Below are 22,595 nucleotides of genomic sequence, written 5' to 3'. Positions count from 1 at the left end.
AAGTAAAAAGAAAAGTCAATTTGAAAATGGCACCTACTGCACCTGCGCAGCAGCAGCTATCAGCGTGTATCAATCTCCGAGAGCTGCAGAGCTGGTACTGTGCAGGCGGTGCCATCTTGGAGGAGGATTTTTTTTCTTTTCCAGCAAATAGCAGCTATTGGATCTCTAATCGACAGCTGCTACTGCGCAGGTGCGACGGGCGCCATTTTCAAATTGATCTTTTTTTTTGTACTTGCTCAATAACATCAAGAACCGTTATTTCTAGGACACTAAACATGTGATTATGCTGCAGCGCAGATGCCACGGCTGACACCTGCCTGCAGAATGCTTTTTTTTCTTCAGTATGTACAGGTATTCATTATGCAAACTAGGGGCAGGTCAGTAAGGGATCAGTGACCTGCCAGCAGTCTGTATTATAAATACCTAATCAGAGCACCACATGCAGAACCCCCACGACCACAGGTCGCCCCAGAGCACGGGCATATCATTAACATAAAACTGAAAATAAAGATTAAACAACAACCACAAAATGGATTTCATCAACCAAGGTATTATTTTAATCAGTATCACTGCGCCGACCTGACACTGTCTGTAGGTTACTGAGAACAATCCTGCTGACAAGTTCCCTTTAATGAGATAAAGAAAGATGCAAAGAACACATTTTAATTTTAACAATCTGACTCGATAGTCACATTGTTATATTTATAGCTGCTGGTTTGTGGTGGTCTCCTTTAAAAGCTGCATCCTCTATGCAAAGACTGGTCTATTTAGTAAACTGCACAGCAGCTTTTCTTTTGTGGATGCCATGCAATGTAATCCATGTAATAAGACAGAATATATATTGTGATATGGTCACTGGTGCCTTACATGAGGGGAGATAGGTGTCGCAAAGGATGTTATCCTGTGTGATGTGAAAGTCATAAGTTTTCCTCCAGAATGATATGTGCTGAGAGTAAATCAGTTATTTCAAGGAACTGGCTTCCATGGTGAGTAGGTAAGAGATGAGCAGGACGCCTATTCAGCATATCTTCACCTCAAGGTTGTGGTTGGAGGGAGTTAAATGTCCAGTTAGTGTTTTTTATCTCTGTGCTGTCTTGGAGGAAGGAAGCCTCCAGACTGAAGCTCCAGTGAGAGCTGCTGTGTGTGTGTTTGTCCCAGAAAGAAGGAGCCATGCTGGAAAGGACTTTGTATGGACTTTTTATGCATGCCAGAAAGGCTTTTTTGTTATGATTTTGGGATTTATGGTTTATGAAGCAACTAGGTGAAGAGCCCGGCGCTGCCCGGGCATAGTAACTAACTACGATTAATTATAACAAATTATAATTATTATATCTATATATATAAAGCTGAGTGTAGAGCCCCGCCCACTCCGCATAGCCACATAATATCCCAGATCATCTCGTCAGCCAGAGCTACTGGACTACTACCCCTAATATTCCACATCATCCCGTCACAGCCGCCGGGCTACTACTCCTAATATCCCACATCATCCCGTCAGCCTGGGTCTGAACCAGAGCGCTGAGTGGAACAGTCCTAGCTTCCATACCGGAGATCCCTTTAAGAGAGGCCTGGCATCAGAACCAAAGTGCTGAGTGGATTTGCCCTGACTTCCATACAAATGATCCCTTTAATAGAAACCTGGGGTTAGAATCAGAGCACTGAGGGATTTACCCTAACTTCCATACCGGAGATCCCTTTAAGAGAGGCCTGGGGTCAGTAGAATCATAGAATCATAGAATCGCAGAGTTGGAAGGGACCTCCTGGGCCATCTGGTCCAACCCCCTGCTCAAAGCAGGATTCGCTAAATCATCCCAGTCAGATGTCTGTCCAGCCTCTGTTTGAAGACATCCATTGAAGGAGAACTCACCACTTCTCGTGGCAGCTTGTTCCACTCATTGATCACTCTAACTGTCAAAAAGTTTTTTCTAATACCTAATCTGTGTCTCCTCCCATTCAGTTTCATCCCATTGCTTCTAGTCTTTCCTTGTGCAAATGAGAATAAAGTTGATCCTTCTACAATGTGACAGCCATTTAGATATTTGTAGACAGCTATTAAGTCTCCTCTCAGTCTTCTCTTTTGCAAACTAAACATTCCCAAATCCTACAACCTTTCCTCATAAGACAGGGTTTGCAGACCGGTCACCATTCTGGTCGCTCTTTTCTGAACTTGCTCCAGTTTGTTGATGTCTTTTTTAAAATGTGGTGCCCAAAACTGAACACAATATTCCAGATGAGGTCTGACCAAAGAGGAGTAGAGGGAAATAATGACTTCACGTGATCTAGACTGTATGCTTCTGTTAATACATCCTAGAATTGCATTTGCCTTTTTTGCTGCTGCATCACACTGTTGACTCATATTCAGTCTGTGATCTATTAGTATACCCAAGTCTTTTTCACATGTGCTGTTGCTCAGCTCTATTCCTCCCATTCTGTATATGCTTTTTTCATTTTTATTGCCCAGATGTAGTACTTTGCATTTTTCCCTGTTAAAAACCATTCTGTTAGTTGCTGCCCACTTCTCCAGTTTATTTATATCTTTTTGAATCCTCTCCCTTCTCTAGTATTAGCTATCCCTCCTAGCTTTGTGTCATCAGCAAATTTAATCAGTTTACCCTCAATTCCTTCATCTAAATCATTGATAAAGATGTTGAACAATACAGGGCCCAGGACAGAGCCCTGTGGTACCCCACTTGAGACATTCTTCCAACTGGATGTGCAGCCATTTACGACTACTCTTTGGGTCCGATCACTAAGCCAGTTATGAATCCACCTAACAGTTGCCTTGTCCATTCCATACTTAGTCATTTTTTCAATAAGGATTGTATGAGATACTTTCTCAAATGCTTTGCTGAAGTCAAGATATACTATATCTACAGCATTTCCTTGATCCACCCAATCAGTGATTCCGTCATAGAAGGAAATTAAGTTAGTCTGACATGACTTATTAGTTACAAACCCATGCTGACTCTGTTTAATCACTTCATTCTTATCCAGGTACTGACATACATGTTGTTTAATAATTTGCTCAAAAATCTTTCCTGGTATAGAAGTCAGACTCACCGGCCTATAGTTGCCTGGGTCCAACTTCTACCAAAGCGCTGAGTGGATTTGCCCTAACTTCCATACCGGAGATCCCTTTAAGAGAGGCCTGGGGTCAATACCAAAGCGCAGAGTGGATTTGCCCTCACTTCCATACCAATGATCCCTTTAAGAGAGGCCTTGGGTCAGAACCAGAGCGCTGAGTGGATTTGCCCTGACTTGCATACCAATGATCCCTTTAATAGAACCCTGGGGTCAGAATCAAAGCGCTGAGGGATTTGCCCTAACTTCCATGCAGGAGATCCCTTTAAGAGAGCCTGGGGTCAGTACCAAAGCGCAGAGATGATTTGCCCTAAATTCCATACCAATGATCCCTTTAAGAGACCATGGGGTCAGAACCACAGAGCTGAGTGGAACAGTCCTAACTTCCATACCGGGGATCCCTTTAAGAGAGGCCTTGGGGTCAAAACCAAAGCGCTGGATGGATTTGCTCTGACTTCCATACCAATGATCCCTTTAAGAGGGAAGATGTGCCTATAGGATGGAGGATGTGTGATGTGTATATGGGCACGGGAGGGGTGATTCCTTTCTGTCATGTGCTCTCTGCTCCTTTTTGGGGGCAGACAATGGCTGGGAGCTTATGTTCCCAGGGATGCTAGATTTCTCCCACCATGTCAGTGTCTGCTGAGGTGTTGTCAAGTGGGAAAACTTGCTCATAGCAACCAATCACAGCTCAGCTTCTTTTAATCAGCTCTGGTGAAATGAGAGATGCTTAGTGATGGGTTGCAAGGAAAACTGTTGCTCATAGCAACCAATCACAGCTCAGGTTCTTTTGAACAGCTCTGTTGAAATGAAAGATTCTTCGTGATTGGTTGGTGAAACACACATACATGCATTCAGTTTTATATATATAGATAAACCACCCAGAAACTTTAACCTAAAAGTGTTCCTGTGTCTATCTCGGGAAGCAGCTGAGTGAACCGTCCTGCCACAAATGGTATTTTGGATGCGGGCAACATTCCAGGAACACGGGTAGCAGTTGTGGACAAATCATATGTGCTGGGTGAAGGCGGTTACAGGGATGGAACAACAGTCGAACAAAATGGAGGAGCTAATCAAGCACCTGGTCCCGAGTCAACAGTAGCAATGACAGCTGCATCGTGAGTAGCAGCAGCGCCAAGAATAACAATTCCGTGAGCAGCAGCAGGTACAGCAGGAGGCAAATAAGCTCCTGATGCAACAGATTCAACAGCAGCAAAAGCAGATGGAACTCCTGATGGGAGAGGTCCACAGCAAAGAGACTGCCCTTCCCCCACATCAAGGTGATGACTTGTACATCCGGAAAGCAGTAAGACAACCCATGCAAAAGATGACCCCCACGGGATATGTTCTGCCTTCATACACGTTGACACTGTGTGCAATTCAGCATACAGCATAAACCCCGGCTCTGTCTTCCAAAATAAGCAGATTGTTCTCTATAGTCTAACTTGTTTACTTGTGAAGCATGTAGAACATGTGAGCGAGTGGTTAAACTATAAAGAATACAAATTACATAAGTAAGTATTGGGCAGATGATCACACAGCTACAAGTACAGGAAGTATTCAGTGTGATGCAGCTCACATAGAAAAAACACAGGTGTCTAATTACATCTACTGAGCACTGACTGCTATACAGCTAATAACATCTCTGCACACACTGAATTGTAAGAAAGATATTAAGCTTACCAGATATGCTTTACCCGGGTAACGAACTCAAGTTGGAGAGTTAACAGGAGGACAGGTAAATACGTGCATCCTATGATATACACAGAATAAAATGGCACCTTCTTTATCCAAAATACATTGCTTCCTTCCCACAGGCATTGCTGCAATACCATAGAGCATTGCTTCTGTTAAAGTCACAGACTGTAATTGCTATCAAAGACACTGCTATAAATTCAGCCACCACTAGATGGTGCTATAACTAACCCAGCACATAATACAAAACATATTTCCCTATTCAGAGGGCAGAACAGGATGATATTGCTGCATTTTTGACTGTGTTTCAATGGGTTGCAGAGCAGGAGAGGGTGCCCTCCGGAGCAGTGGGCAGAGGTGCTGGCCCCCTATCTGATGGGTGAACCTCAAAAAGCTTATTTTGACTTGGCCCTAGAGGATGCCAAGTTAATAACTGAGATATAGGCACGCTCAGGGGTCACTATGTCTGCCAGAGCCCAAAGGGTTCATCACTGTGTGTATTATGGGGACAATGCTCCCAACTCTCAGATGTTTGACTAGTTGCATTTGGTCCAGAAATGGTTGCAGCTGGAGTCCTCCACAACAGACCAGATGGTCGAGTGGGTGGTCATGGACCAATTTATTCACTCCCTCCCCAGGCCGATGCAGACCTGAGTTGCCCAGGGAGACCCCCGTAATGCTGATGACCTGCTGAGTCTCGTAGAAAGGTTACAGGTAGTCAAGAGGGATGCCGGGGTGGGGACATCTCCATACTGGGGTACTCAGCACGAGCCTGAGTCCCAAAAGAGGAGTAGAAGAGTAACCACTGGGTGAAATCCAAGATCTTAAGGAGTCGCTGTGGGGTTGCCAAAGGCTGCTGGTAAAGACCTGATCTGGCAATATGGTGGCTCAGTGGTTAGCACTGCAGCCTTCCAGTGCTGGGGTGGTCCTGGGTTCAAATCCCACCAAGGACAACATCTGAATGGAGTGTGTGTGTTCTCCCTGTGTTTGCGTGGATTTTCTCCGGGTTCTCCTGTTTCCTCCCACACTCCAAAGACATACTGATAGGGATTCTAGATTGTGAGCCCCAATGGGTACAGTGCCAATAGACATGCTGATAGGGATAATGTTTGTAAACCACTGTGGAATTAATGGCGCTATATAAATGAGTAAAATAAATAAAAAATATGTCCTATGTCCTGTGAGCAGGACTAGGGAGGCGTTCTTCGTACTATGCCTATTCCGCCTGGAGTGTGAACTATCAGCCTGGAGAGGAACCGCAGTCATGTCCATAAACAGAGTACTGGTGTCAGGACTCTTGGACACAAGGAGTTTAGTGACCCTGATAAGGGCTACACTTCCCCACCATTTGATCTCATGGAAACATGTGCATCCACCGTATCCACGGCAATGCCAGGGGCTACCTTATTGCCAGGATGTTTATAAAAAAAAAGCAAGAGTATGGAATCCCATGAGGTCGGGGTAGTCAGAGACTTGCTACACCCTGTGATAATGAGGTGGGATTTCAGCCTGTTCTGGGACTTGTGAGGAAAAGCAGGGGTGCCAAGTGACTCAGACACAAGCCAGCTCAACCCTGATGAATCCCCGTCACAGTCAGAGGTGGAGAAGTTCCCCTTGTATGTCGCAGCTGGTGATGAGGACAAAACAGTGACCAGTGAGGTAGATGTTCCTGAACTGGGGGTTTCTAGGGAAAATTTTGGGACTGCTCAAATGCGAGATCTTACCCTAAAATGTGTCTGTGATCGATGGGGTAACTCAAGAGCCAGGGGCTGACACCAGGTATCCACACTTTGCAGTCAATGGCAAATTATTATATCAGGTGACCACAATGAGGAAAGGTGAGATGGTGGAGCAGCTGTTAGTTCCAGGATCCTATCGGCGGAGGGTTTTAGACATGGCCAATTCGCATGTTTTGGGGGGAAATCTGGGGGTAGAGAAAACGCAGGAGAGGCTATTGCAGAGGTTCTCTTGGCCGGGATGTTACCGGGAGATCTTGAATTATTGTAGGTCCTGCCCCACCTGCCAGATAAATGCTCCCTCTTCTCACTTCCGAAGTTCCCTGGTCCAGTTACCCATAATAGAGATCCCAGTTGAGATAAATGCCATGCACTTAGTAGGTTCGCTAGAAAAAGGTCCCGTTACACATAGCGACGCTCCAGCAATCCTGACAACGATACGACCTGGTAAGGATCGCTGGTACGTCGCTACATAGTTGCTAGTAAGCTGTCAAACAGGCAGATCTACTCAACGATGTAACAACAATATGGCAATCCGTATAATGACCTCGGCGGTCGTTAGGACCTTGTCACACAGCAGCTATTCTGACGACTCACGCCTGCATCCCTGAGTTCTGAGTCGCCAACGAGGTCGCTTGTCGGCGTCAAACACAGCGATGCATGCTGGCCAGCGGGACACCAATGATCAAAAAATGGCCTAGGACATTTGAGCACGATCAGCGATATGGCAGCGGGAGGCCGGTCGCCGCTGTGTCACACGTAGCGAGATCGCTGGAGAGGTCGCTGTTGCCTCACTAAACCTGTGACATTTCAGCACTCTCGCTAACGATCTCGCTATGTGTGAAGTACCCCTTAGTCTCCACAAGGGCACCAATATTTTCTAGTAGTCATGGGCTATGTGACCCTGTACCCTGAGGCAGTACCACTAAGGAACTCTTCGGCCAAGAGTAACGCCTGGGAACTTGTCCATATTTTTGCGAGAACTGGCTTGCCAAAGGAGATTTTGATAGACCAGGGAACCCACTCTATGAGCAAGGTAATGAAAGAGCTGTTTAGGGTCCTCCAGATTGCCCAGCTGCGACCCTCAGTTTACCATCCGCAGACCAACAGCCTACTAGGGCGCTTCAATAAAACCTTAACCCCTTAGTGACCTGGCCAAATTTTTGAAACCTGTCACTTTATAGAACTAACACAGCATCCCAAGGTCAGTGAAACACTACAGGATAAAGGAGTGAAGCTTAATCAAGGTATAAAACAAATTAATTTTTATTTAATCAAAGATGATAAAATACAGAAATAAGACCATTAAGAAAGGTGCAGAATAAGGAAGGGAGGGACTTAAGACTCAAAAAAGTAAAATTTGCTGACTGGTAATAGCAAAATCAAAACCAAAATTTCAAAGTGATCAAAAAAAGAGATTCATTTAGGTTATAAGGGATCATGTGCTATATGCGATAACTCATATAAAGATTCTCTACACACCTTTAATAAATGAATAGTATATAAAAAGTACATAAATTATAGCATATACATAAAGTTCTTTCAAAAGTAGGAATGCAAATCAAGTATTATAATCCTAGTACCCTATAAAGACTTGCTTGGAAACGATAAAGCACAGTGGCACAGTAATATGAGATAAGGGGTCATGAGGCTATTACCTGGATTCTGGCAGCATGACAAGATTAGTGAATACCGTCCCTCTGCCCCAACGTGCACATTTCGCCCTGCTTCTTCGGGGGGGGGCCAAGTGTATCTTGTGAACTTGCTCAAGCCCTGGCGAGACCGGGAATTGCTGGAAAACCATTGCCTGGGAGCCAGCCCCAAAGCCACAATAAGCGATGTCACCATTGCAGAGACTCTGATGCTGGCCCAGAGGAAACAGTGTCAGGAGCTGTTGCAGCAGAACCATGACCTATTCTCGGATTTGCCAGGGCAGACAGGTGGTGGAGCATGACGTATTGACAGAACCGCATGTGAAGGAGAACCTCAAGCCCTATAGAATTCCGAAAGTGCATTGAGACGTGATATAAAATGAGGTCAAGAGGTGCTAGACCTCGGGGTGATAGAGGAGTCGAAAAGTGGATGGTTGAGACCCATCATCCTCGTGCCGAAGCCCAAGGGTGAGTGGCAGTTTTATAATGACTACTGCAGGCTAAATTAAGTCTCAAATTTTGATGCATACCCGATGCCTCTTGTGGATGAACTCATTGAGAGACTTGGACTCGCGAGGTACATTACAACCCTTGACCTGACCAAGGGCTATTGGCATATCCCATGTCCCAGAGTGCCAAAGAGAAGACTGCCTTCTCGATGCCTCATAGATGTTTCCAATACACCAGAATCACCTTCGGACTGCAAGGGGCCCTGGCAACCTTCCAGAGGTGTTTGGATCAGATCCTAAATCCACATAAGAAGTATGCCGCAGCGTGCATTGATGACATTGTGGTCTTCAGCCCTGACTGGGCTAGTCATCTGCCAAAGGTTCAGGCAGTTCTGGATGCTCTAAGAAATGCGGGGTCCACCATAAATCCAAAAAAATGTGCCATAGGGAAGGAAGAGGCCAAGTACCTAGGCTATTTCATTGGGAGGGGCGAAATCAAGCCACAAATAAACAAGATAGTGGCGATTCAGAAGTGGCTGCAACCGCTTTCCAAGAAGCAAGTGAGGGTATTTCTTGGAATTGTGTGTTATTACCGCCGATTCATCCCAAGTTTTGCCATAATCGCCGCACCATTGATGGATCTTCTTAGAGGCACTAAATCAACGATAATTAAATGGACTGATGACACAGAGATGGCATTCCAGGAGCTGAAGCAGGCTCTGTATAAACATTCGATTCTGGTCTCGCCATCGCGCCAGACTTCAGCAAAGAATTAGTGGTCCAGATAGATGCATCAGAAGTCGGCTTGGGAGCCGTGCTATCTCAGGAAGTAAATGGAGAAAACATCCCATCCTTTATCTGAGCCAGAAGCCCTCATCATGCGAGAAAAATTATGCCATTGTGGAGAAATAGTGTCTAGCCATCAAATGGGCCGTGGATACGCCAAAGTATTATCTACTAGGCCGGAGGATCAAAATTATGTCAGACCATGCCCCTCTGAGATGACTAGATGGTTCTTAGGCCTCCAGGATTTTAGGTTCCACATAGTGTATAGACCTGGGAAGTTACACTGGAACCCAGATGCCTCTCCTGAATTTCCTGTTTGGTGTCCAAAGGTTCCAAAGCCCCCGGCTTTTTGCAGAGGGGGGCTAGTTGACAGGGTCACTGGTGCCATATGGGAGGGGAGATATGTGTCACAAAGGTTGTTATCCTGCATGATGTGAAAGCCATAAGTTTTCCTCCAGCATGATTTGTGCTGAGAGTAAATCAGTCGTTTCAAGGGACTGGCTTTCATGGTGAGTAGGTAAGAGATGGGTGGGATGCCTACTCACCATATCTCCAGGGTGTAGATGGAGGGAGTTAAATGTCCAACCAGTGTTTTTTTCTCTCTGTCTCTGCTGTCTTGAAGGAAGGAAGCCTCCAGGCTGAAGCTCCAGTGAGAGCTGCCGTGTGTGTTTGTCCCAGAGGTGGGAGTCATACTAAGAAGGACTTTGTAGGCACTTTTTATTTTCATTTATGCCATAAAGGCTGTGTTTCTGTTATAGTTTCGGGCTTTATAGGTTATGAAGCAATAAACCACTTAGAGACTTTAACCTAAAAGTGTTCCTGTGTCTACCTCGGGCAGAAAGCAGCTGAATGAACTGTCCTACCACAATATACATTATATTATATATATGGGGAAAAAGTATTTAGTCAGCCACCAATTGTGCAATTTCTCCCACTTAAAAAGATGAGAGAGGCCTGTAATTGACATCATAGGTAGACCACAACTATGAGAGTCAAAATGAGAAAACAAATCCAGCGTTTTCTGAAAGTCTTCACAAGGTTGGCACACACTTCACAACCTTGTGAAGACTTTCAGAAAATGCTTTACCTCTGTCACTCACTATTCTGCTGGTGCAGTCACTGTGTACATATACATGCATTACATTACTCACCCTGTACTGATCCTTAGTTACAACCTGTATTATACTCCAGAGCTGCACTCACTATTCTGTTTTTGGAGACAAATACAGGATGCATATCTATATGAATGGTCTTCATACACCTTATCTGCAGGTCATGATCCTGCACTGAATTACAGACCAATTAAGACTCTAAGAATAATCACAAACTCCTAGTACTTAAATAACAATTGGTCAGGAGATGCTGAAATCTCATTTACTTTGATTATTCGAACATAGAAATGAAATGTGATAATACTGGTCTAATTATCAATGGACATTTATGGTGAGCGAGGTAGAACAGTATAATTGGAAAAAGCTGCATCTCTGAAGAACAGAGTTAAAGTGGCTATGGGGATGAAACATTTTCCTAATTGTGCAGAAAAATAAAAAAAGAGAAAAGAGGCAAGTAAATGTATCGACATCCAGCGTTTATTATTTCTACTCTACGGGATCGTCAATGGCGTGACAACCGCATACAAAAAGCTAAACTACCGTAAACAGGTTTAGTGAGGATGATTGGGATAAATTGCCTGGTTCATCACACCAAGGATTTTCTTAAGGTTCTTTCTACAGCGATGTAAATTATTCTCTAATGATTTCATTATTTCACTTTAATTGGTCTTCCAAGGTAAAACTTCACTTCTGTCATTTTTATTCAATTTTCGAGATATTGCTGGAGGGAATGTAATACAGAACATGGTTCTCTAGAGAAATTCTTAAAAATACATAGCCTAAATTACACTGAATTCATTAAAAGTCAATTAAAAATAATAAATAATAGCTTTAACCCTCAGTTTTCAGTACTCTGAGCCCGCTTTAATGAAAACTCATCAGCAGAATCTCAATGCAGATTTATATGGCATGACTAAAACCAAGATACAGTAAATGCATTAATGCCGGCCATCAGTGGTTGTTGCCCAGGGTCCATGACTAGAAAAATCAGGAAAACAAAAACAATAACTCAACATAGGCTGCTATGCAGCAAGTAAATGTAAGATTAGACCCACTCAAAACCCATCTGCCCTTTTCACATTATAAATGGCAGCAAAAACCAGGTGCCTCACTTTGGCAATGCTAGATATTTTCACAAAGCATTTCATCAAATCACACCCCAAAAGTGTTGCACTGCTTAGGGAAATGACCAGGTTCCCCTAGACAGACCAAGGGGGCACCCAGGCACCCTAGATAGATCAAGGTGACGCTTGGGTGCAACTTCCCAAGACAGTCCAAGATAACGCTCTGGACGATGAAAGTGAACGGTCAGCAGATCGCTAGGAGCACAAGGACAAAGCAATTGTTTCTTCTTTAGCCCACAACGCGCTTCGACGGTAACCCCATCTTCATCAGGTGGCATCGCTCTGGCTTCCCAGACAGACCAAGAAACATCTGGACCCCTACAGACAAACCAAGGTGACACCTGGTTCCCCCAGACAAACCAAGGAAACACCCAGGCCCTCCACAGACAAACTAAGGTGACGCCTGGGCCTCCCTAGACAGACCAAGGAAACACCCATGCCCTCCAGAAAGACCAAGGTGAATCCCAGGCCCCCTCAGATAGACCAAGGTAGCACTCAGCCCCCACCAGACAGACCAAGGCAACACCCAGGCCCATCAGACAGACGAAGGCAGCGCCCGGGTCCCCTTTCCCAGATAGATGAAGGCAATGCCTGCACCCCCCCAGGCAAAGACGATACCTGGGCCCCCTCAGATAGACCAAGGCAACATCGGGTTGTCACCACTATCATGATGTCTGGGCTTTCTCATTTGAGGTCAAAATCCAACCAAAAAGTGAAAAAGAATACTCAATTGTGTCTATGTATGAAATAAAAAGTAGAGGATTAATCAACAGCATAGCACTTCTAAACCATAGGTTGTTGTATAATTTAACCACTCCTGTGAAAACTAGCTGTGTCTCACCAACAAATAGAGGGGAGCCTCACTGATGAAGACACTAAAAGACTGTGCTCGGGGAGCAATAGCTTGCATTCACCTCTCCTACAATTTTCAGCTATGGGTAAGATGTACAGCCTGGATTGGCAAAATGCATATGTGGTGCTTTGGTAAGGGACGAGACTGGCCGATAATTACTTCTGCATCCCTAAATACCATACACAGGTGTCCCTGGGAGTGTGCACATGTGTTTGGCTGAATTGCTGTTACTGTCAGACTGCATGCTGTCGTATCTTGAAGCAAGTTGGGACCCTTTGCTGTAATGAGGAATGAGCCAAGGGTTATTAATAAAATAAACTCTTGTTTACGTGGTCTTGGCACTATGTATAGTAAGTAGGTAAAACACTTGAATTCTTCATCTGCGTTATATCAGAGAGGCAAAAACATTCCGGATGCAAACGGATGGGAGCACATAACTTGTGATGAATGTTACTGCAGAACAACAGGTTACGTTGAGGACCTCCATCTTCCCAGTACAGGATCCCACGGGTCAATGTGTTTCGCTGTTACCACTATATTCTAGCTGCGTTTCCTGTGAACCATGTAAGGGAGCTTCACTAGATACCACCTTACTAACGTTTCCCAGCCTGACTTACTCCGTCTTGTTTCACGTTGATCTCCAGGTCTGGCTAACACTAACATCAGTCTAAAAAGTCTGTTTCTGTAGATGCCCCGACTTGCCTGCTAAGAGGAGAAACTGATGTCTCTGTTGCTGGATAATGCAGGAACCTACTACCTTCTCTTGAGCCTGCCCTTCTATGCACACACTTAATACAGCTGACAATGCTCAGAGCACTCTTAAGGTCCCGTCACACTAAGCGATCCCGACAACGATATGATGCGGTCAGGATCACTGGTGCATCGCTAAGTGGTCGCTAATGAGCTGCCACACAGGCAGATCTCACTAGCGATGTAGCGACGCAGCAGCAGTCGTTACTTACCTGACAGACGCGGCGATGATGACGTCCTCCCGCCCGCTTCCACGGGTCGCTCGTCGGCACCAGCAGGAAGCCCAGCAGGAAGCAGCTGATGAGAAACGGCCCAGGATGTTCTCACGCGATCAACGATAGCCAGTGGGGGAGCCGGTCGGAGGTAAGTATCACACATAGTGATATCGCTAGCAATATCGCTGCTGCGTCACAAAATCGGTGACGCTTTAGCGATATTGCTAGCGATATCGCTTAGTGTGAAGGGGCCTTTACTTTCTCTGTAACTGGACTTAGGCTAATTGGTAAACAGGAACTAAGCTCCCATGGCCTATGCACTCCACTCCGTAAACCATGGGCTAGCCTTACAGTTAACCCTGTCCACCCCTGTACTCAAGAAAACTGCAATCTACATGAGGATGAAAACATACAAAACACCAGGTCACATCAGATATACATTCAGTAATCTTCAGAGCGGGTGTTCAGACATTTCCAATTTTACCCTTTTTCTGTTGCTGTTTTTGAAAACTGCAGCAAAACTGTAGCATTTTTGCCGCAATGTTGCCAAACTGCGGAACAAAATTGCACAGCTGATTACACATGTAAACTGATCCTAACAGAAAAAAATCAACTGCATTCATCTGCACAGTAAATGGAGAAACTTTAAAGGTCGAGTTGCTCTAAAATGTAAAGCATTGTATGTAATGTTAATGAAGGGCAGGCTCCCTAAAGCGCTCATTTTGGAGTAAGGTAATAGTCGGTGGGTCTAAAGGGCCTGTCACACTAAGAGATATCGCTAGCAATATCGCTATAACTAGTGACGTTATAGCGATATTGCTAGCGATATCGCTATGTGTGATACTTACCTACGACCCGCTCTCCCCCGCTGGTTATCGCTGATCGCGCGAGAACAGGCTGGACCATTTCTCGTCGTCTGCTTCCTGTGGCGCTTCCTGCTGTGGAGATGAGCGACGCGTGGAGCCGGACGCGAGGACGCAGGATCGCCTGGTGTGACAGGTAAGTAGCGACCCCCGACCCCTGCGATGTCGCTGGTGAGATCTGCCTGTGTGGCAGCTCACTAGCGACCACTTAGCGATGTACCAGCGATCCTGACTGCGTCATATCGCTGGTCGGGATCGCTGGTACATCGCTAAGCGTGACAGTACCTTAACACTTATTAACAAAATCTGCCAACAGAGAAGCTAAAGAAAAGCAGACAAAAGAGGAATTGTCCTGAAATTAAACAGAAAAGGAAGAATGAAAAAACTATTCCTCCAAATTCTAACAATCTGCATTATTGGACATGTCTCATAAGTAATGTGATCGCAAAACGCCATTCCCGAGGTGTCTAGCGAGGCTGAAATTAACACCAGTATAAGGCCTCTTTCACACATCAGGTTTTCGCCGTCAGGCGCGATCCGGCGCTTTTGACAGAAACCGGATCCGGCGAAATGCAATGCCGGATCCGGTTTCCCCCCCATTGACTTGCATTTGCGCCGGATCGCGCCGGATGGCCATGCGTTTCATCCGGTTTTCGCCTGATCCGGCAATGTGTCGCAATGTGTCGCGATCCGGCGTCTGGAAAAAACGTCTACTGTAACGTTTTTTGTCTCCGGCGAAAAAGCCGGACACGCCGGATCCGGCGCGTCCGGCTTTTTCACACAATGAAAGCCTATGAGCGCCGCAATGCGCCGGATCCGGCGAAAGCCGGATCCGGTTGCCGGATCCGGTTTTTTTGGTCTGAGCATGCTCAGTAGCTCTGCCCACAGGAGATATATAAAAGCAAGACAATGGGACCCTCAGCCACACCCAACATGCCACCCAAGACAGCAACCAGGCGCAGGAGAAGGCAGCAGACATCTGCAGCAGCAGCACCATCAGCAACACCCCAAATGGAGCAGCATGCTGAACGGGAGGGGAGTCCAGAAGCAGATGAGAGACGGTAATTATCAAATCCCCCATTCCTCCAAACTAGGGCCATGGAATATCAAGATATTCATTGGCCCTTTGTTTCTCTTTATTCAACAGCCGCCAAAGAGATGCAGCAGCAGCACCATCAGCAACACCCCAAATGGAGCAGCATGCTGAACGGGAGGGGAGTCCAGAAGCAGATGAGAGACGGTAATTATCAAATCCCCCATTCCTCCAAACTAGGGCCATGGAATATCAAGATATTCATTGGCCCTTTGTTTCTCTTTATTCAACAGCCGCCAAAGAGATGCAGCAGCAGCAGCAGCAGAAATGGCATCACTGGCAGCAGCAATACCCACAGCCATGGAGTCTGGCCATCAACAGGACAGCACATCTTCTTCTGGGAGCCCTCCCTCGCATCGTCAGCGTTTGACGGTAAGTTTTTATTTTCAAAATCCATCATCTCTGTAATATATGTCTATTCATTGCCTTTTATTTCAAAACAGGAATCACAAGATGAAGAGGAGCTCCCAGAAGAAGAAGGAAGGGGTGGACAGACGCTTGGAGTGGGCTCACAATTCGTAAGTTTTTTGCATCAAACGCAGAAACACAACATCACACTACACACAACACATAGAAAACAATGTTCTGCAGACCACACACAGCAAACAAATGCCTACATCCAAACTCATAACATTTTTTGTTTTCTTCTCTAGTCTTCCCAATCTGGTGCTCGGCCAAGAGGTCCTCGCAGTGCCTCCCAGGGTCGTCGGCGACAGCAACGCGGCGGTCACCAGCGTGTAAGTATAAATATTTTTGCTTTGTTTTTTGGCACTTTTTATTTCATTTCTTTTGTGGAGGCTAATTATGTTATTTTTGTCTTTTTCTTTAACAGCCTTCACAGCGTGCTCCCGACTCTGACGGTGAGGATGGAGGGATTGATGTGGACCGCCTCATCGATCTCGTCAGAGAAAGGGAGCCGCTCTGGAATATGGCTGACCGCCGCCACGCTGACCTGATCATTACCCGACGTCTCTGGGAGGAAATCTGTTCTCTCCTTGTCGGCCGCTGGGAGGACCTCGAAGCTCGGGACCAGATTAAAGAGCGTAAGTATATACAGTAACGGTTGCTTGATGTAAACCAGTGTTTCCCGAACTCCAGTCCTCGTGGTTCCCACGGATCATGTGTTCAGGATTTCTATTTACTATTGAAATCCTGAAAACATGACCCCTGGGGACCATGAGGACTGGAGTTTGTGAAACACTGATGTTGTATACTAACCACTCCTTTCTCGTTTCAGGGAACAGAATTGTGAATCGGTGGCGGTCTGTGAGGGATCGTTTCAAGAAGGAGTTCAATAAAGAGATGCGGGCCCCGAGTGGATCTGGAGGACGCAGGAGCAAGTACAAGTACGCACAAGCCCTGTCGTTCCTCCGGGAAACAATGCTCACCAGAAGGTAAATATTACACACCACATGTGAAAAAGATGTAACTTTTTTTTTTCAGCCAGGGCCATACCATGTCAGTATTTTAATTGTTTTTTTTTCTCTTTATTCCACAGCACGGTGAGCAGCACTCGGGAGCCTGCACGATTGGACCCTTCTGAGGCGATCCCTGAGGAGACCGGCACCGAGGGACACTTCGACCACCCCGGTACATCTGCACCTTCCCAGCCTTCCCACACATTCGACCCATCTGTCCCATCCACCAGCACAGGAGCATCGTGGCCACCTACATTACATGAAGCTGCTGGTGAGGAGATCGCTTTCCCTTTACCCCACCCTTCTGCCCCTGCCGCCTCTAGTACACCTGCGGGTACTGGGCGGCAGCGGCAGAGGGGTCAGGAAAAGAGTTATGCGCAAGAGTTATTGCATCTGAATGCATCTTTCCAGAACTGTCTCAAAGTCTTGTCAGAGCAAATCTCCGCAGGCTTTCAGCAGATCAACTCCAGCATTCTGGAGGTGAAGACACTTCTGCAAACCATGCATTCAGAAGCAAGATCTTCGCCAAACCACACCTTTTTCAGGTCTGTTGTGGAGCGCATGGAAACGCTCTCTCCTGCCCAGCAGATGCATGTAATGCATTCGTGCCACGGTGCTCTACAGCAGGTTACCTCCCAACCTCCACCTCCCACCACTGTAGTTCCTCCACCTGCACCCCCTCCAGCCACTTTCCATCCTCCCCCTCCTATTACATCTGCACCCCCTCCAGCCACTTTTCATCCTCCCCCTCCTACTACATACCAGCAACCTGCCCAGTACCAGCAACCTCCCCAGTACCAGCAACCTCCCCAGTACCAGTCATCTCCCCACTTCCAGCAACCTGCCCCGTACCAAACTCCTTCCCCGTACCAAACTCCTTCCCCATACAACTTTCCATCAACATCATCTGCTCCTACAGTCCCTGCCCAACCCTCCACTCCACCACCCACCACCTCTTCTGCTTCCCACATGTCCACCCATTCTGTAGTTTTTTCCACACCTTCACCTCTAACTGTTCCTTCCCCACCACGATCCCAGTCCTCTCTCCACACACCCAGTGTCGAAGTGTCCCGCAGCCCCTCCAGCAGTATTTCCACCCCACAATACACAGATTTGTAATGTGTGTTTTTTAATAAAAATGCCCATTGGGTTTAAAACCTTTATTTAAAAAGTTTTTTGCACTTTGAAAACATTTTACAAAAAAAAAAAAAATTTTAAATAAAAGTTAAATTATCGTTTCACAATGGTTGTCTGTCTTTTCTTTCTGCGGCGAACTATGTTTAAAAAAAAGGTTAAATACAGGGTATTTCAAAGGTAAAAAGGTATTCAAAACCAGGTATAACTGTGGGTAAATTTTAGCTTTTTGCCACAGTTGTGTTCCTGGTTGTGTTTGAAGCAAAGTATTTCACCTAAAAAGTTGTGTTTATTGTTGGTGATTTCCTAACAATGTACACAACTTTTGTTAAAAGGTGAAATACTTTGCATAAAACACAACCAGGTACAGTGGCCTAAAGCTAAAAATAGTAGACCATGACAAGATAGCCAACTTTGGTTGGCAAAGGTATATACTGTTGGTCCAGAAGGTACACAAGTTTGGTTAGGGCACAAATCTTTCACACTCTGTCATCCTGCCAGTGTACTCTGCCTTGAGGGGCCACAAGGGTCAATTTTAAAAACCGGATCCGGCGTAATCCGTCGAAAAAACGGATAGAAAAACGGATGAACCGGATGAGACGGATCCGGTTTTGTCTGTCAAGAACAAGACGGATCCGGCAGAAAACCGGATCCGGCACATCAGGTTTTACAAAACATTTGCCGGATCCGGCATTCCGGCACGACGCCGGATCGCGCCTGACGCCGAAAACCTGATGTGTGAAAGTAGCCTAAGCAGAAAGACACAATGGAAGCAATGGAAGCAAACTGTGCAGCCAAAATATTGGAAGGCAAAAAGAGCCAGTGAGCTAATACATAAAGTAAGTGTCTAAAGACTTAGCGAAATTGTGCACAGGCTTCTAAAATGCAATCAGTAAATATCTCTCTTTTGTCAACGAGCTGCCGTCATTCCCTGCACGAAGCTTTTACATAAAGTTGTCAAACAACATCTAAAAAAAGAAATAACACATTCACATTTAATGCGACTGTAATAAGTCTCCCCAGCTTCGATTCCACATTCAGAGGCCTAAATTTAACAGGAATTCTCTTGTTCTGCGCCTCTAGCAGCCACACTTTGATATCTGGGGCCCAGTGTGCTCTTTTCTGTCAACACAAAAAGCTTCGGCATAGGTGAATATTCTTTAGACCTTTGAAAAGATTTTACTTTTAAGGCCGTGGAGAAGAAAAAAAACTTTGATATGCTTAAAGAGAATATAGAAAAAGAAAAACATCCTTATTCCTGCCAGGTGTCGACCTGTTGGCTCTGGGTTTGATGAGACACTTGCATTTTCACACGGGTCTGTAGGGATGTCTGGAATTAGGTCGTCGATCAGCATTCCACCAATGCACACGGCACCAGGCTAACATGGAAGCATAGAAATAACACACACAAAAGCTTATGTGAGAGATGACAAAGCGCCATTACCCTCTGAAGTGTCCTTCATGCTGGAAATATGAGTCTGTGGGCTTGCCATTAAAAAGAAAGCAAATTAATCCTAGAAATTGCAGTTAATGTAATACATACTGTATATTAATACATTGCACTACTTATATTGCACACTCCTCAGTTGAAGCCTGTATTATTCTCAGGAGCTGAAATCATAATTCTGCTGGTTGTTGCTGGAACCAGTTGGCAGTTTTTTTTTATACTATCATGTGAACAGATTTTCTATAATTCATGGAAATAGTCAGACCTGTCATGATCCAGTGTTGGATGTGGCGGTATTAAAAGCACAAAGTGAACTTTTTTTACTTTGGTTAAGTTCAAAGGTGTTTTGACTGTCCCCAGTGGTGGTTAGTGGTATTGCACCTTAGGTTAGGTTGCACTTAATTATGGTTCAGGTGTGACACTCTATAAATGGGTCTCAGGGTGTTCACTCACTGCTGGTGATATTTCTTGCTGAGTTGTTGGAGAGCCTGGTGGAAGGATGGAGCTGGATTGGAGTCCTGCGCAGTCAGCCAGAGAGAACGAGTGCCAGCTAATGGTGTCTGCAGGAAGGACTGGCATGGCCTGGTGGAGTCGCAGTTTATGGTGTCGGCAGGAAGTGCGGGCATGGCTTAGAGGAGTGGCGACTAGGAAGAGAGTTGCACTCAGCATGCTCGACTTGGTTGCTGAGAACTGGACTCGAGCATGCTTGGATTCTTGGCAGAGGCTGGACTCATCTTGGGACTCTGTGTACTGGACTGCTGCAAGTGGTGATGGACTCTGCTCCCAGGCTGCATGATGGTGATGGATCCAGTTATGGTGATGGATCAGGGTGGAGGAGAAGATGCACACAGGTGGTGGGCTCTGTTGCTAGGAGCGTACGCAACAGAGCAAAGCTAAGTGGTGTTTCCCCTGTATTGTCTCTTTCCTCATGTGTGTTGTTAGTGCAGTGGTGGGATTAGTCTCCGCACCGACCCATTCCCTAGTGAGGGTTTAGGGTCAGGGCGAGCAAGGGGTTAAAGTTCGTGTGCGGCGACAGGTGCGGAGCCTGTATAGGGAATGTTAGGAGTGCAGGGACACTGGCTCAGGGGAGCTTAGGAGGTCTCCATGTCCCCATTCCCTATCGCAGGGCCCACCATTGTTAAAGTTTCCCAGGTTCCCCCCTTATTATTTAAATGCGCCTTACTGGAGGCGGTGTTTCCAGAAATATATTTATAACGTGTAATACCTAAATTCGCCAGGTGGAGGCGGCGTATCCACCTGCACGTTCTATTATTTAAATTCACCCCACTGGAAGCGGTGTATCCAGGGTCACGTGTGTTATGGGTTCGCCTTGCGGCATCATCTGCGACCTGACACACGTGATCATGACATTATCACCAGCCATACAGTTTTTTTTTCTGGTGAGCTTTGGCCATGTGGAGACCTGTGGTAATTGCTGCCGGCCCTCACTGAGGTGCAGTGGGGAGCGGCATGGTGTGTTAGAGCCGCTGCAGTAGCAGTTATCAGGGTCTGGGGCCTCTGCTCAGATAACCAGAGAAACAAAAATGGCGGCTTCGGTCTGGCAAAAGCCCCTAGAGTCGCTGCTGGGGAGCGGGACTTGCTCTTACAGGGGACGCACCCAGGCAGGTGGGAGGAATGGTGCCCCACGGAGCTGCCTGGTATTCCCCGAGGTGAAGGGGTACGTCCCTGTAGTGAGCAGATTGGTGAATAGTCCGCGGGGCTCATGCCAAATCTTCGATGCCGCCCCTCCTGGTCGTGTGGAGGCGACCAGCGAGTGTATATATTTTCCTCCATATTCCTGCGGCTATGGTACTAAAACCCCCTAGAGTCGCTGCTGGGGAGCAGGACTGGTTCATGCAGGCGGGCGCACCCAGGCAGGTGGGAGGAATGGTGCCCCACGTAGCTGCCTGGTATTCCCCGAGGTGAAGGGGTACGCCCCTGTGGTGAGCTGACTGGTGTGATAGTCCGCGGGGTTTTACGCCAAATCTTCATACCATCGAAGAAGCCGCCCTCCTGGTCGTGTGGAGGCGACCAGCGAGAGTATATTTCCTCCATTTCCCGGTCCCCTTCTCCTCCTGGTGTGTGCAGCAGGTGTGCTGCGGGGGAGTAGGGACAAATCTCTACCCTCGCCATTAACCAACCCTAGGAGGCGCAGTCCTCATGGTGAAAGGGTTGGAGGGTGGTGTCCCTTGGTGAATAGTGGGGGTGTGAGTGTGGTGACACAGGGGGACGCCTCTGTTGTCAAGTCCAGAGTGAGTTCACCAAGTTATGACAAATGTATGTGTGCAATAAACGTTCAGGTCAGGACCTGTGTGTGAACGAGCATGTATGGGTGCCACCAAAAAACATCTTGGAAATGTGTTGTGGAGTCTGATCAGCTCTTAGCATACATACACATACATAATCTCGTTCCCCAGGTCGGCGCTGTGGAGATGAGTGGTGCCTCCAAAATGAACATGTATTGCCAATACCAGCGGTGTTTGTCATGAACCTGAAGTGTCAGGTAATGGTGGGGTGAACTCAGGATCTGGGCGTCCCCGCTGTAGGTGTTTCCCTAATGAGGGGTGGTCTTGAGGGTCCAGAGGCCCCTCATTAAGGAGGGGGTACTGTCATGATCCAGTGTTGGATCTGGCGGTATTAAAAGCACAAAGTGAACTTTTTTTACTTTGGTTAAGTTCAAAGGTGTTTTGACTGTCCCCGGTGGTGGTTAGTGGTATTGCACCTTAGGTTAGGTTGCACTTAATTATGGTTCAGGTGTGACACTCTATAAATGGGTTTCAGGGTGTTCACTCACTGCTGGTGATATTTCTTGCTGAGTTGTTGGAGAGCCTGGTGGAAGGATGGAGCTGGATTGGAGTCCTGCGCAGTCAGCCAGAGAGAACGAGTGCCAGCTAATGGTGTCTGCAGGAAGGACTGGCATGGCCTGGTGGAGTCGCAGTTTATGGTGTCGGCAGGAAGTGCGGGCATGGCTTAGAGGAGTGGCGACTAGGAAGAGAGTTGCACTCAGCATGCTCGACTTGGTTGCTGAGAACTGGACTCGAGCATGCTTGGATTCTTGGCAGAGGCTGGACTCATCTTGGGACTCTGTGTACTGGACTGCTGCAAGTGGTGATGGACTCTGCTCCCAGGCTGCACGATGGTGATGGATCCAGTTATGGTGATGGATCAGGGTGGAGGAGAAGATGCA

Source organism: Dendrobates tinctorius, unplaced genomic scaffold (genome assembly GCF_039654945.1).
Source record: "Dendrobates tinctorius isolate UK_male_01 unplaced genomic scaffold, ASM3965494v1 ptg000013l, whole genome shotgun sequence".
NCBI classification, from domain to species: Eukaryota; Metazoa; Chordata; class Amphibia; order Anura; family Dendrobatidae; genus Dendrobates; species Dendrobates tinctorius.
The sequence above is the reverse complement of the archived record's forward strand: the minus strand, read 5'-3'. Positions refer to the sequence as shown.